The following is a 16,296-nucleotide window of genomic DNA, read 5'->3' on the forward strand; positions in this document are numbered from 1 at the left end:
ATCTGTATTCCCTTCAGAATCCATCAGATTCCATTAGGGGAATTTTCCAGTGCATTTAGCCTATTTTACCTATTTTTGGTTATTTTCACTTATTAATTTAAGTGACTTTCCAACAAAAGTAGGTAGGGCAATTTGAGTAAGAAAATATATAAGAAAACCAAAGCTAGCACTATTTGGCAGAAGAGGCAACAGGAGCCAAGCTCTGCAAGCCATTGATCATCAAGACCTTGGTGGACTTCCCTCCAAGCAAGAAGCAAGATTCTCCTGCAAGATCCTCTCCAGTCTAGTGTTTTTGGAAAGCCATTGCTGCCTGGCGTTTTTGCACCATCAACATCATTGCCAGCAGAAGACTACAAGCAGCTAATGTTTTTGGAAAACACCAGCCTAGCATTTTTGAGAACATCAGCCCAAGCGTTTTCTGACCTAGCGCTTGCCGATCCCAGCCTTTGCAGATTCAGCAAATGCAGCAATTTGCAGCAGTAGAAGAACCGCAAGTTTCAAACAGCGAAGAGTAGCAGGTTCATCCCAGTAAGACCATCAGTTTTCAGCCTTGAAGATCCTCAATTTTCAGCCCTAAAAGTGTAGATTTTCAGCGACAAAGATCCACAGAAACAGCCCCCAAAATCAGCGTTTTTGGACTTGTAGCAGATTTCAGCCCATAGCGTTTTTGGACAACAGTAGAAAGATTGCAGATTTCAGCCCTAGTGTCGGCCTAGTCATCCGCATTGTCGTAGCCAACATAGCCTAGACTTGCATCAGTCTCATGAATACTATTTGTACCAGATTGTGCAATCATAAGTAGACCACTCTTGCCGACGAGACTGGGGCCTTCGGAGGAGGGTTTTACAGTGTCTCTGGTGTTGTGTCTCCCTTCTCTCTCTATCTCTCAGTCTCGTACACTTGCACGCACAGTGTCCATTCACTTTGTTTGTGATCATAGCATTCTCTCAGTAAAAACGGAAGGCTCTTCCTTCCCTAAGAACAAAAGGAACCTTGAGCACAGTTTGGAGAACTCATCTTGAGCAAAGCGCAAACATTCATTCCGCTGCACATTAAACAAAAGTGCCAGAACACTTCTTAAACTAGGCTAACTGAACCCTTATCATGAAGTAGCTTGTCCACATACTCATAGGGTTAGATGTACACGTGACACCTTTCACGTTGCGGAAACCCACTATCCTCTCCCTTCGATAAGGCTAGACCAGTGTTGGCAACTTCCATAAGCTGAGTGAGGGTAGCGACTCTGTTCTTTGTACAGTAATCTCGAAGCCCTCTAGGCAGCCCACAACAAAACTTCTCAATATGCTTTGTTAGTGGCACAAACACATAGGAGGTTACTGAGAGCAACGCTTGCAAAACCTCCAATTATACACCCGTAGGCTCTTGCAAGTACCCGCAGTGAGTTGGTGCCAATCTGTCATGACATCGACTTCAGATTCATTTGACAGCCATGCAGATGCAAATATTTGTTTGAAGTATATCCATGTGGCGGGTGCATGTCCTTGCATTGACAATCTCGTCCACCATGTAAGTGCATTGTCTTTCAAGAAAGTGGCAACTTTCCTTACCTTAGAGGCCTCTGTAAAATTTCGAGTCTTACCAAACAGCGAGCAAACATTCTCGAGCAATGACAAAACCGAGCGACTTTCTCACAACCATTGAGGTCTCTTATTAGCAGCCAAAATACAGGTTTCAATGAGGGGTTGGGGTTGTCCAAAGCTATAGCATCCATTTTTTAGCAGAGAAAATCGTAGGAGGAACCCATATTGAAGTATGTAAGTACCTAAAATACATATGATAATATGAAGCTCACACAGGTAGCTAAAGTTAGGGTTGTAGAGGTCCAAGGCAGCTAATGTGAATGTACTCTTTGTCATAGAGTGTAGTGTTCCTCTCTCTCTCTCTCTCTCTCTCTCTCTCTCTCTCTCTCTCTCTCTCTCTCTCTCTCTCTCTCTCTCTCTCTCTCGCCCACATCCAAAGATTTCCATACACAAACATATGTGAAACAAGCCGCATCGACGAGACCTTGCTCGAACAATGTGAGGACAAATATCGAGAGAACCCATTCTCTTGTTCTTCTTCATGATGGCCACATAGCATTAGAGTTTGCCCATCGCATCCTCCTCACTATCGCACATTTAAGTGAATGAAAATATTCAATGATTCTATCTCTCTCTCTCTCTCTCTCTCTCTCTCTGTGTGTGTGTGTGTGTGTGTGTGTGTGTGTGTGTGTGTGTGTGTGTGTCGTGTTTCAAAAATTAAAAAAAGGTCTGAAAGGGTCCGCGCCGGCACGGACGGTTTCAAGGTTTGTTTTTTGTTTTTGGAGGTCTCTTCTGCAAGTGATTTTTGAGCCAACAAATCTCTCTCTCTCTCTCTCTCTCTCTCTCTCTCTCTCTCTCTCTCTCTCTCTCTCTCTCTCTCTCTCTCTCATCTGCAGATGACGCGTGAGCAAAGAAACCGTCCCGATTCTTAGCTACTGGAGACGAGATCGATATCCTTTGTAGTATAAATTCTTTAAAAGCTCCCAAACAGACGCATGCCATGGAGTCTTCCGGGTATATGTAACAATAGGGGTGCAGGACACCTCAGCACAAACCGCCTCTTGGTTAAAGCTACATAGGTTCACCATGGACAAATTGCATCCTTTGCGATACTCACTAAATGCTCCATCATCAGATGGAATCTTCTGCAGCTCGATATCAGCCAGAGATGCTTGATATCTACACGAGCACGGGGGTTGAATATGGAATTCTAATATAGAGACCATGGTTCAATCTATGTCTGAGCTACATAGAAATGAAATATACTATCGGCTAGATAAGCACAGTACCATCATACTAGTTGGACACTGAGACGAGCAGACCGGAACCTAAGACTGAGGAGCGCTGCATATCCTAATTCCCACTATGAGAACAAACTTATGTTTCCTCTTCGAAAAGCTCTTACGACTCTGATTTGTAGAAGTGCGCCAAGCGCGTGTTTGTTTGTTGCTACATGAGTTGACTATCCGACCTCCAAACATGAAAAAAAAAAAAAACCTAAAACAGTCTGCGCCGGCGCGGACTGTTTCAAGATGTTTTTTAAATTTCTGAAACACCTGCAGACGCGCGTGCATGCGAGAGAGAGAGAGAGAGAGAGAGAGAGAGAGAGAGAGAGAGAGAGAGAGAGAGAGAGAGAGAGAGAGAGAGAGAGAGAGAGAGAGAGAGACTATTGCCGGCATGGTACTTTCAAAACTTAAAAAAGAACTCTTGAAACAATCTGTGCCGGCGCAGATTGATTTAGGAGTTTTTTTTTCGTTGAAAAAGGCGTACGCTAGGCAGTTTTTTTATTTTTTGAGATGCTTTATCCGAGAGAGAGAGAGAGAGAGAGAGAGAGAGAGAGAGAGAGAGAGAGAGAGAGAGAGAGAGAGAGAGAGAGAGAGAGAGAGAGAGAGAGAGAGAGAGAGAGAGAGAGAGAGAGAGGAAAATGAAGAGAATTTGAACGTCGTGGGAAACTATCCCAATAAACCTTAAAGAACTATCCCCGACAAGGAGAATTGAACTGAAGACTTGTTGGTGAAGAGGGAAATGGCATAACCAATTTCTTAGTTGATCACCTTCAGACGTGAGATGGAGAGAGACAAAGAGAGGCAGCTTGGCTCACCTACACACCCACGTGCGCACGCAAGAGAGAGAGAGAGAGAGAGAGAGAGAGAGAGAGAGAGAGAGAGAGAGAGAGAGAGAGAGAGAGAGAGAGAGAGAGAGAGAGAGAGGGTCGGCATTGTAGCGACTTCTAAAAACTTAAAAAAACCTCAGGAAACGATCTGTGCCAGCGTAGTTTGTTTTTTCATTTTTGAAACACAGGGTTGCCAACTTTTGTCGGGCCATGTTCTCATTTTTAAAGATGTTTTGGCGTCCAGACGAGAGAGAGAGAGAGAGAGAGAGAGAGAGAGAGAGAGAGAGAGAGAGAGAGAGAGAGAGAGAGAGAGAGAGAGAGAGAGAGAGAAGAAGAAGAAGAAGAAGAGAATTTTAACGTCGTAGGAAACTATCCCAAGAGACCTTAAAGATCTATTCGGCGAGGATAATTGAACTCAAGACCTGTTATTCAAGTGGGAAATGACATAACCAATTTCTTAGCTCACCTACAGACACACACAAGAGAGAGAGAGAGAGAGAGAGAGAGAGAGAGAGAGAGAGAGAGAGAGTTTTGGCATGGTAGCGACATCCAAAAACCATGAAAGAACCTCTTGAAACAGTTTGCATCGGTGCGGACTCTTTTAGCAGATTTTTTCTTAGTTTTTTAAAACGAAAGGCCTATGCAATTTTTTCTAGAGATGTCTTGGTGTGCAATTTTCTCGGTCCTTTCATGCTAATTTTGAGTCTATATATGCTACGTAGGTGACTTAGAACGTGAGACTCCAAGCCTTTCTACCACCATTATTATTGTTGATTGTTGTCTTCTTCTATGGTTTCCATGGTGCTCCACTTCCCATGGGTAGAGCAAGCTTGTAGCTAACTTACAGATGATGCACAATAGATTTTCAGAAATTCCTTGGGAGAACTTAAGAATTTTAGAACAAGTGGCCAATATGTTGAAAATTGGTACCCCATGTGAACTATCTCAAAGATGATTGGAATTTCTCAAAGAGATGTTTAGGGTTAGCTAGACTATTGTAAATTTGTATGTTTTTTGTTATGCAAATGCCTTTTATGATTTTCCTTTATGTCAATCATGTTTGGCTCCGCTCGGTTTTATGGTTGCTCGAAGAGTTTTGCTCGGAGTTTGTAATTCCTCTAAAATTTCCTCCTGCATAAGCTGTGTCAAACTGTTGGAGGAAATAAGAGCCTTTGCCTTATCCTCAAAGCCGCTAAAAGTGCTAAACTTTACATCTCTACCACCTTCTTTGTAAGCTTTTTGGCTTTTCTAGTGCCCCCAGATTGTCATAAGGAATTGTCTGCAACATGGGCACTGTAGTAGGGATCATCGACATTCCCTGGCCATTGACATTTTGCGTCGTAAGTGCCATATTTGGCTGCTATCCAGACAAACCAACCATGCCAAAATTGCCTCGTGGCACCCCAAACTGGCCCTGATTGCTCTGAAAGCCTTGCTGCATGCCGATTACCGTACAAGGGGTTTGGCATCATGGTAGACGTAAGCTTTCGGTGTTTCTTTATTGTATTCAAAGAGGAAATAAAACCTGTGATATCCTACGAGCTGCCCCACATAATTCGGGCTGAAAATGACTTGTTGTGGCTTGATTTTGGCAGCATAACTGTACAAGGACGCTTCATAGACAGTATCCCCACGCAAAAAGTGATTTTCCCAACACATACGGACACTTTGCAAAACTTGGCAAGAATCTGTAGCACGCCGAATTCTCTGATTTCTGCCCTGAAAATGCGCTAGATCACCCGCACAGTGGTTCCCTCGTGTTCTTGGACCACTTGGGAGTATTAGGGACCGTTTAGGGTCCAAACCCTAAACCTGCAAAAATACACAACAGGTTGTATTTCCGTGTTTTTTGGGCTCTGTTTTGCAAGCCGGTCGTATCCATAGCAAGTCCTCGAGCTCCCGCACCTATAGGGATACTTGTCCATTGAATCGGACGACATTTTGCGCGTGAAATCTCTCCGAATTCACTTATACCTGTGGGGGATTAGCAACTAGCTAATCTAGTACCTGTGCAAGAGGCTCTTGCCTCTACAACCGTGCATGAACCCACACAACTGTACATACAGATAAAAAGCCCTCGAATGGGGCATCACATTTCTGTATTCAAAAGGGAGAGGTACGTGAGAGCAGAATCATCGCGTTACATAGTGCAAGGGAGAAGGAAAGCTTTCCATTAAAGATTCATCACCTGCACCAACTACTCACACATGTCACACACTGTAGAGCTCACATTGTGTAAAATCAGCCTCCTCTCTCATTTTGGACGCCCCCTCTGCATACTAGACTGGGAAATTCCACCTGGAGCCGACTTGTGTCCACTTTGCCTCTTTTGAGTTAATTTCCTAGTACCCATCGACTTATCAGTGTAGCAAGGGGCCTAAATGACTTTCACCTTTGAACTGAGCCTAGACACCCTTTTAGTGCTAGGATTCCAGTGCCGATTGGCCCAACCATCGTGGCGACATGCCCTTCCCAACTGCGGGTGAAACTCTTGGCCGTCTGCTGTTTCACACTAGCCACACAATGTTTGGCCATTTGTGACTTCAAAAAGAGGGTCCCAAAAATTAAATAAAAATCATTGGAAAGGAACCGGTTAGCAGTTGCCACGTCCTCGTGACAAAAGATGTTGTGGAGGATGTGTTCCCAACATCGCCAATGAAGGAGGTGGTTCCCACTTGTCAGACATAAAGAAGGTCGTTGGGAGATATACCCATGACCTGATGCTCGTAACTGTGCTAGCCTAAGTATATTCTCTCAAAAGCCATCCGAAATCTAGTTATGGGAGAACATGGATCCAAATGCTAAAGTGAGAAAAGCTTAAGTGCATCTATCACCCTAATTATGACTACTTGCACAATTAACAGGTAAAAAAAAACTGTTATGAAAATCTGGTGTTGAGAAGGGAGAGGGGCCTTGCTAGAGGTTATATCTTTCGAATGCTTTGGCTTGTATTTAGGCTGTCGTCATGTGTACACAGGTCCTTGGTTGTGGGGTTTTTACCCCTATTTGTGCGAGGCAGAGAAAGGATGATCAACCGGCCACCTTTACCGGTGATGGATGGAGAGGGCCAGGAAAGTGAATGGGGTGAAAGGTATGAGATGAGAACAATCTATACTAATAGATAAAGGGGGAGCAAATTCCCCCCCCCCCCCCCTCGCCACGCGTCAGCCTCTCTTGCATCTGGTGGGTGTCGCCTGCAGTGTCTAGGAACACAGTGACGCAGAGAGAGATAGATAGATACATAGATAGATAGATAGATTGAATTATCATCCACGGAGGTCATATATGACCAATGGGACCAAAAAGGAGCACTACAACAATTTCTTCTTGGAGCGGGGTGTGATACATATCAGTTAAGGACTGAGGGTCCATCAAGAGGGTAAAGTAAATAAAAGAGAGAACAAAACCTAAGGGGGTTCAACTGAGGGGATAGCCGGCTTAGGATTTCGAAATTCCTGGATGATCACTTTGCCATTTCGGTAGACTGCCCATTTGCCTTGTTTACGTGCCTCATGCATCTTCTTGAGCTCACTTGCTTTATTCTTGAGTTGCTTCGTGGTCAATTCTTCAGCAATCCAAAGGTTTTTTCCCTTGAGAAGTCGAGATTGGCATAACAACTTCATACGCTCATCTTTGTCCTTAAAGGTGAGTATGCAATGTTCGGGTGGCACATGCCTATGTGTGTCGTTGATCCATGAAATAGTTTCGGGCTTGATGTAGACAGGTTGAAGAATGTCATTTAGCTTGGAGATTGCCTCCTCGAGGGTGTCCTCGATGGTGCACTACGGTGAGTGGAGCCCCCCAATCCTGACCTTGAGGCCGAGCGATTCTTGTAGTCGGCATTCATGTATGGCTGCCTGTATCTTGCTGTTGATCTTCTTATGTGTTGCTTCGTGTGATTCTTTTTGTATTGTTTCCATGACAGTCTTGGTGAGTGAGGTTTGAACCTCCTGTGTTTTTGCAAGTAGAGCTTGGCTCTCTGCCTCCTTTGCGTCTTCGAGCTTGCGTAGCCGTTCTTTGAGTTTCTCATTTTCCCCAATGAGTTCTTGAATCCGAGCCTCGAGGGCTGTGAACCTTGCTTCTTGGCGGGCGGCAGGGTCCTTCCTTGGTGCTGCAGCCACTGCAAGAAAACTCTTGCGTGCAGTGGGAGTGTCAAATGATGACATCGGTGCTAGTGATACCTTGTCTAGTTGGCAACTCTGTCGATCTGAGAGTGTGGTGGGCGGGATTGAGGGCTTAGTTTGATTTGAAAATAGAGGAAATTAAGCCTTGCTCAAAGCTCTGTATAGACGGGTCAGCAGGTCGGCACGGGTTTTGCTGGGGCCGAGCACAAAAGGCCACGGGAGGGCCGAGCACAGATGGCCACGGGACAGGGCCGAGCTGAGAAGCAGCCACTCGCTGCCGGGTAGCAAGAAAACAAGCAGGAAATGAGTGTCGACTGGCAACGTTGTCTGCAGGCTGTGTCGACTGGCTACGGCAAGGCTGCGGGCTTTGGATCGGGCAGGGCGGGGCTGAGAGTTAACGCCCCCCCACAGGGCTGCCCTCGCCCAAGGGGAGACAGGAGCGGTCGCGCAGGTTTAGGTTTAGGTTTAGAGAGAGAGAGAGAGAGAGAGAGAGAGAGAGAGAGGGAGAGAGAGCGGAGCCGCCGGCTATACTAGTGCAGATTAAATGGCATTTAAAGAACGTCAAACCAGGCCACCTCTTCTGGTGATGGATGGAGAGGGCTAGGAAAGTGAATGGGACGAAAGGTATGAGATGAGAACAATGCAGATTCAATGGCATGTAAAGAACGTCAAACCAGGCTATCTTTAGGTCCACCTTTGGTGTATTAGCAAATATCCATGCTAGATAATGATTTTTACATGCATTAGTGGTGTACATAGCACTTGGCCTCTTGTAGGCTTTTTCTTGTTTGGCATTTCCTTCATGCTTTGAAGTGGACCATTTTTTAGAAGAGTTGATGCCTATCACCTATATTTAGGTGTAGGGTTGCCCACTTTTCCTTTATCTCGTCATTCCAGGAGTATTGCAGTAAAGAGCACCCTCGAAGCTTTACTATCTCCTTGTGTTTTTGTCCCATGCAATAGGCTTTATAGTAGGTTTTATATGCCACCATTCCACATGGTTGTGTCTGGTGGACAGGTACGATATGCAAATATTTGTCTATGACACTATGTGCTTGCGCACACATGTGTGTACACACATACACACATATTGTACGTGCGTACGTACATGCACGCACTCTCTCTCTCTCTCTCTCTCTCTTTGTGTGTGTGTGTGTGTCTTTTGTGCTATTCTTTCTTTCTTTTATGCACTCACACTCTTTATCTCGTGAAAAGCCCATCATGGTTTGCCTCAGATTAGGCCAACAGACTGGGGATGATAGGGAGTTTCACCTGTGTGATGTCCCTCTATGCCTCATGGGTCTAGCAAAGCTTCACCACAAAGCCTACGAGTTGAGGGTGAAGGCATACCAAGGCAATCATTGCATCGTAGTTGACGTTCAATGAAGATCCTTAATTTCGAGAGCGTCCTCGATGGCCATCATGCGAGTCTCTCCCTCGCCCGGGAGGAAAGAAGGAAACACCTAGATATCTTGCAATGGTCCATACCATTGTAGCAAAATTATTGTGCCCTGTGAACAACCCAATAATAGTCTACTATGAGCTGGAAACAAAGCAAGCAATTTGTAAACTCAATTAAAAATTAACATACTCCTTGTATATATGCATTGACAGTAATGTCAAAGACCTCTCTGCTCCATGTCATGCGAGGACGCACTCTCGAATTAAGGAGCTTCATTGAACGTCAGCTACATTGCAATGAAGAACCAAGGAGGGTTGATGAAGAGGATGACAGAAGTGGCAGGTACATATGCGAGAGGGTGATTGACGAGGAGTGCCCTCGCATGACATGGAGCAGAGAGGTCTTTGACATTATTGTCAATGCATATATACAAGGGGTACGTTAATTTTTAATTGAGTTTACAAATTGCTTGCTTTGTTTTCAGCTCATAGTAGACTATTATTGGGTTGTTTACAAGGCACAATAATTTTGCTAGAGTGGCATGGTTCAGAGGAGGTTTTAAGATACTTGTGGATGAATGGCGTCCACTGGATCCGAGCTTCATGGAGGTACATTTTGCTATATGTTGCTCCATCTGCCATCTCAATGCACATCCAAGTCTTATTTTTTTGTGTTATGCAGGAACTAAACACCAAATTTTATGTATTGTGAGTAGCTCTAACTTATTTTTTTTGCAAAACCTAGTAGGCTTTCATTATAACTTCCTGTTTTCTAACGATCTTGAGGCATTCATGTGAGCATGAGAATTGTCAAAGCGATGGGGTGGTGATGGTTAAGATCTTTTGAGGTGTGGCTCTTTCATGTCCAATGAGAAACACATGCTCAAAGCAAGTAGGCTTGCTCTCCATTAAACACGTGTGCATGTTTTGTGACAGGATCTTAAGGTAGTCATGGAGGTGTTACTGCCAATGATCAAGTGAGTTGGAGTTCTTTCCAAAGTTATGCATCATTTATTACTTTTGCAAAGGTCATGCTTTCAATTGTTGAGAAGAGCTATCATTTCACCTTGGGGGCCAGAGAGATAGATAGCAGTGCTCTGGACATCAAAGACCAAGTAAACCAAAAGCTGGAGGTGGCTATGAATCATAGAACAGACCTGGAGCAGACCAGAGAAAGATTGCCCTGTGGATCATAGAGCAGACCTGGAGCAGACCAGAAAAAAATTTCCCTGTGGATCATAGAGCAGACCTGAAGCAGACCAGAGAAAGATTTCAGCAGGTAGCAAGCAGGGAGATCCTAGTTGCATTAAAAAGTCCAATGCCCATGGAATTCTTCAGTTGTTGATACAACATGCACTGGCTGGTTGTAGCAAAGCTGATTTCTCTCAAATCAATAGCATGTTCTTACTCTCTATATTTATTGAAGATGCAAAATGAGACAACTTTGCCTATCTGATAGGTCAGCATTTACATCACCTGGTTTTGTTGGTTTTCCATTTTGTAAGAGTCTGGAGAAACTGGCATTAAAGCCTCTCCTTGAAAGTTTCACATGTGTACAAAATCCTCTATGGGCAGAAATCGCTATGTATCAGTAAGAAAGGGTTTAGCTACTTTGGTGCCTTAGGAATGGGCACGAGTTAAATGCTCATGACAATTCCGTGACCATGTAAGACTGTCGGTGTATACCATTGTCCATAAAGTACTCCTATGTCGGTATACTCTACAGTTGGCTTGTTTTGAAAGGTGGCAGTCTCCTTGCATTCTAGATGCCAATCGGAAAGATTCCTGATATTTTGATAACTCTGTTGTTGTGGCAAGTCTTCAGGATTTATCAATTGAGCATATCCATAGGCGAATAATTTTTACAAAATGCCTTCGGTTTGCTTTTTGGAGTAAATCATTTTTGGAATAAGTATCTACATGTTTTTTCTGTTTTGGCTTGTTCTATCTGAATTGGTTATGTTGGTAATTCTTTATGAAATGGTCGAAGCAGACTTATCTTGAAAGCATTATTAATCTCTCAAGTATCGAAGGAAGTTCTCCTAGTAGCACCTTCTTTATAAGCAATAGTGTTTTCTTCCACATAATCCAAGCTTCCTTGCATTTGAATGTATTGGGGCATTGATCAACCCAAAAGTAATACCAAAAACATGCATATTCCAATTCTTCTGGCATTATCCTTTTTGATATATGATACATTTAACGTACTCCATGTCACCAAAATTTTACTGGTTATTGCCACAGGCATCCACAATGCTTCAAGGCTGAAGCCCTTCTACTCTAGTTCTCCAGCAATCCAATACTCATGGTGACACAATGTCCTTAGGTTGGCAAGGTGGCACGCAAGAGATTGGCAGTTTGAGTACTTTGCATCACATTTCATAGGACTCTTTGTTGGTATATTAGATGTTGCTAATGAAACTATGCCAAAAGCTTTTCATAGTTGTATATAAGACAAATAACTAATGCAATTGACTGACTGACCACTGCTTTTACTCTTTTTGTTCCCCCCCCCCCCCCCCCCCCCCCTCCTTTTAATTGGCACCCTCAATTTTTAGAGGGGATCTACGGTTGAAAATCGGCGTCGCTTGTCGGCGAAGATCACAACCGTTGATCCCAAATGTGAACTAGTTGTGAACTTGCATGTAAACTAGATGTGAACTCTGCAAAGTCTGTGAACTATATATAGTATTGTGGTGTAAACTCGATGTGAACCCGAGGTAAACTCAATGTGAACTAAGATCGCGACAGGCCATATTTATGCAACATGATGCTACCATTCTACATGCTTATCAAAATGCGTGTAATAGCGTAGTGGTAACGCATTGGTCTTGGGACGGGGAGGTTGTGAGGTTGAATCCTACCCAATTTATTTTTTCCTCTCAATGAATTGACGGCCCACGATCAACACTGATATGGGATCGTAGATCCCCTCTAAAAATTGAGGGTGTCAAATAGAGATGTGCCCCTCTCTCTCTCTCTCTCTCTCTCTCTCTCTCTCTCTCTCTCTCTCTCTCTCCCTCCTAGGTTTTTCCTAGAGCTTCAAGGTTCTTTTGAAGTCCAACCCCTTGGAAATGTACTACTCCGCCTATCTTGGCTACTCTTGCTCCGCAACACTCTCCTCGTTCATCCATCTGTTGTTGCCATTTCACCTCATCCTCAGTCTCCATAGTCCACCCTGCACCAATCTTCAGTTCTTCGCCCGAGCACTTGCAGAGAAGAAGCCTGCGCTCATCCCACATTTTGAAGCTTGCCATCACCTGTCGCGCTCCAACTTGCACCCACCTACTACGCCATCTCCTTGACTCAACCCGGATTTCTCGTGCAAACCTGGATGTCTGCCCAACAACGAGTGTTGTTTCCACCTCTGCCAAGCCCTGTCTCCGCCTTGACATCCGTCTGCGTGCAACCCATCGTAGAAGCGTGACACTGTTCACTGCCACATCATCACTGTGTGTGTGAGAAAAGCAGTAGGCTTGGCCTCATCACTATATCACATGGGCATGGTCAAATGGGATCAATGGTGGAGGAGGAAAAGGCGACGCGCGTCAATTATGGAACGTCAATATGAGGTTGCCCCGAATTTACTAATCGGCCCACATTTACAATGACATACTCGAATCGTCTATATTTCAACGTACGCATGAGGGCGTAGTGGTTAGTGCACATGGTTCGTGGTGGGGAGGTCGGGGGTTCGAGACATGGGGTGCGGATCGACCCGAATTTACAAGCCTGCCTGGATTTACTTTTCTTCCCGAATTTACCAAACGCGCATCCAACGGCCCAGATCACCTCAACCGTCGATCCCAGTTAAGCATACCCGTGCGAGACAGTGTGGAGGGTAGGCTTGTACAGAGTCTCAACTCTTGTCTTTCGCCCCCCAACTCACTCTCTACGTAGTTTGTCCACGGGATAGTGGCCAACCTCAACAAATCTCTCTCTCTCTCTCTCTCTCTCTCTCTCTCTCTCTCTCTCTATAAGTGCAGATTGCATCGACGACGTCTTTAGAGAACACTTGAGACTTGACAAAGTTGGCCGGATTGAGGATTTTGCATGACCTGTCATAATACTCACTTTTCCATTACATGGTATGTTACATATTAAATATATTTATTGGTTGAGGCTCCCTTCCTCTAGCAATGTCAATCTCTTTCGATCACCCAAGTCTCGTAGATTGGTTATGCCATTTCCCACTTGAATAACAAGTCTTGAGTTCAACTCTCCTCATCGAATAGGGTCTCTAGGGATAGTTTTCTACGACGTTAAAATTCTCTTCTTCTTGGGTGTGTGTGCGCGTGCTAATAAAAAGAGAAAAATGGTATAACCTTTCTATCATCCAAGCGTGGTAGATTGTTTTTGTCCTTCAATAACATGTCTTGAGTCAACTCTCCTGGTCAGATAGATCTTTAAAGTCTCTTGGGATAGTTTCCTATGACGTTAAAATTCTCTTCTTCTTAGGGGTGTGTACGCGCGCTAATAAAATGAGGAAAATGGTACAACTTTTCTATCACCAAAGTGTAGTAGATTAATTATGCCATTTTCCTCTTGAATAAGAGGTCTTGAGCTCAACTCTCCTCATCGGATAGATCATCGAGCTCTGCATTTGAAAGCAAAAAGTTAAATCGTGTCTAGCATAACTTCTCAGTTTATGAGATTGAGTTACTAGCTATAGTCAATGCACTTAAAAAGTAGAGACACTATTTATATGGTGCAGCTTTTGAGGTCCAAACGGACCATGAAAGTTTAAAATGACTTTTAAGTAAGAATGAATTGAAGGAAAGAAAAGCTCGATGGACAGAGATCCTATACAAATATATTACTAGAACATTGTGGCGGATGCACTTAGTTGCATGCCACAATTTAATGAATTAAGCTAAACAGTATTCAAGAATGATTTCTTGGAGTCGCTACATGGCTTATGTGAGCACGATTCATTCTTTAGAGAGGTATGGGGTTCTACATGCAATTCCACTGCTTGCGCTACTAAGTTTATTGCCATGAAGAAAACGAATAAAGCCAGAGTTGGCAAAACTCTTCATTGAACATCTCTACAAGCTATATAGCTTACCCAGAGACATAGTGTCGGATAGAGATAGGTAGTTCAATAGTCAGTTTTTGAGGGAGGTCTTCAAAAATCTGGACACTACTGTACTGAGCATGATTACAGCAAATCATCTGCACCTTGATGGTCAAATCTTGGGGCGGTCACTTTTTGAAATGTGTATCATATCACATGAGTTAACCTGAGAGGAATATTAATTATAAAAAATGTATACTTTTATGTATGATACAATAGAGAGGGGGTAGGGTTTTTTACATAGGCTCGCAGTGTAAATATAATATGTATATTGAGGTATTATTAATCACCTCTTGAATGCACATGATATAGGGAGATTTTGATAAGTGATCACCCCGAGGGTCAAATAAAAAGCATTAACCAAATCTTAGAGGACATGTTGCGTTCTTATGTAAGTAAGAAGCAATCTAATTGGGAAGAGTACTTACCCTTTTTGAAATTTTCTTACAATAGTTTCAAACATTTAGCAATTGGATTCACACCATTCATGTTGATGTATGGTTTCTAACCAAGATCTCCTATGGTTGTAGGCTTAGAGAAGGAGAAGATTCAATTTGTCAAGGATTTCCTTGAAGATATAAATGATATGTTAAAATCAACAAAGGAAGCATTTGTAGTAAACATGATCGTGCTAAAAGGTATGCTAATGAAGGATTGTGAGGTCTTGGGCTCTAAAACCTATCTCTCCTCCTAACCTCTTCCCCCTTTTATAGGCAACCATGAGCTATAGTTTCAAACTAGACCCTTGGATTTACATTACTCCCCCTTGGGTCCCAAGTGGCACCTTCTTCACGTTTGTCTCTCCACTTAGACGATGCACATGATGACGAGTACGTAAATCATGATAGTTGAGAATGTGTTCAAGTTCTTGTAGCTATGTTGTTGGAGGTTCAATGAAATCAAATAAAATTTGTTGGTCAATAACATTGTCATCCTTATGCAAACATTTCTGTAACATTTAGTGACCTAGTAACTTGTGTGTAGCGGAAAATAGCATGAACATAGTGAGCATTTCATTAGAATAGATTCCTAATGAGATTAACAAGAGTGCTTGGGTGAAGAGAGCAACAAAAAGCATAACACCTAGTTAGATAGCATGAATAATACTTCAAAAGAGAGAGAAACTAAACAATTGACAACAGTTGAGGACTGGATTTGCATGGAGCCGGTCCCCCCTCCAAAAGGCTTTGTATTATGGTTTCTCCCATCAAGAGAGACATTTTACAATACAATTCTTTGTGTTCCTTCAATACTAGCTAGTGCAATGAAGATGGAAACTTCATGCACTAAGAAAAACACTTATCAAACACAACATCAATTCCCTCACGGTCTCAGACCCAAGACCTCACACACCTTCGAAGATGGTGAGAGCTAGCGGGGTATGAGAGTAGATTGAGAGGAAGGAGTATTCTTACGAGAAAGATATACATATCCTCACATAATCACTCATATTAGCATAGCTTAGCTTAGTAATTAGCATGGTAGAGAAGATGAACATGCATTGAAGCTTGGATCTTGGTTGGATTTGCATCACAAAGCCAAGAGTTGTTGGTGTAGGCCTCCCTTCTCACAAGCTTGGAGTAGGTGGGAAGCTTTCCATTAAAGCTTGAGAAGGAGAGAGAGTCTTCTTTGCTTCACAGATGAGATTGTGTGAGTGTGTGTGTGTGTGTGTGTGATAATTCCTTGCAAAAATCAGCCCCCTCTCTCTCTTGGTCGACCCCCCCCTTGCTAATTACTCATGCTACAGCGCTACTGGACCTCCCCAGCCTCAGCCAATGGAAATTAAGCAGCATAAGTGATAGCCTTCTGACATGTTTCCTCCTTTCCCCTTTTGTGAGAGCTTTAGGTAATTAATAAATGCAACTAAACTCTCATTGGACCCCTTTGCCTCCTGGCCAATAGGAATCAGACAAGCCATTGGGCTGCTGAATTCTCATTGGTCCCCTTGGGGGCTGTCCAATAGTCTTCTAGAGAGCTTAATTCTTATTGGTTCTTTTATTAAGTGTTTTTAAATTAATTAGACTAGATTTACTGTAGCCT

General features: G+C 43.4%; 1 pseudogene; it reads left to right on the forward strand.

The window, feature by feature from the left end:
- The first annotated feature begins 8,999 nt into the window (after positions 1-8,999).
- Positions 9,000-10,375, forward strand: LOC147448588 (uncharacterized; annotated as a pseudogene).
- Positions 10,376-16,296: the final 5,921 nt, after the last annotated feature.

Source organism: Adiantum capillus-veneris, chromosome 10 (genome assembly GCF_014529385.1).
Source record: "Adiantum capillus-veneris isolate H3 chromosome 10, ASM1452938v2, whole genome shotgun sequence".
In the NCBI taxonomy this organism is placed as follows: domain Eukaryota; kingdom Viridiplantae; phylum Streptophyta; class Polypodiopsida; order Polypodiales; family Pteridaceae; genus Adiantum; species Adiantum capillus-veneris.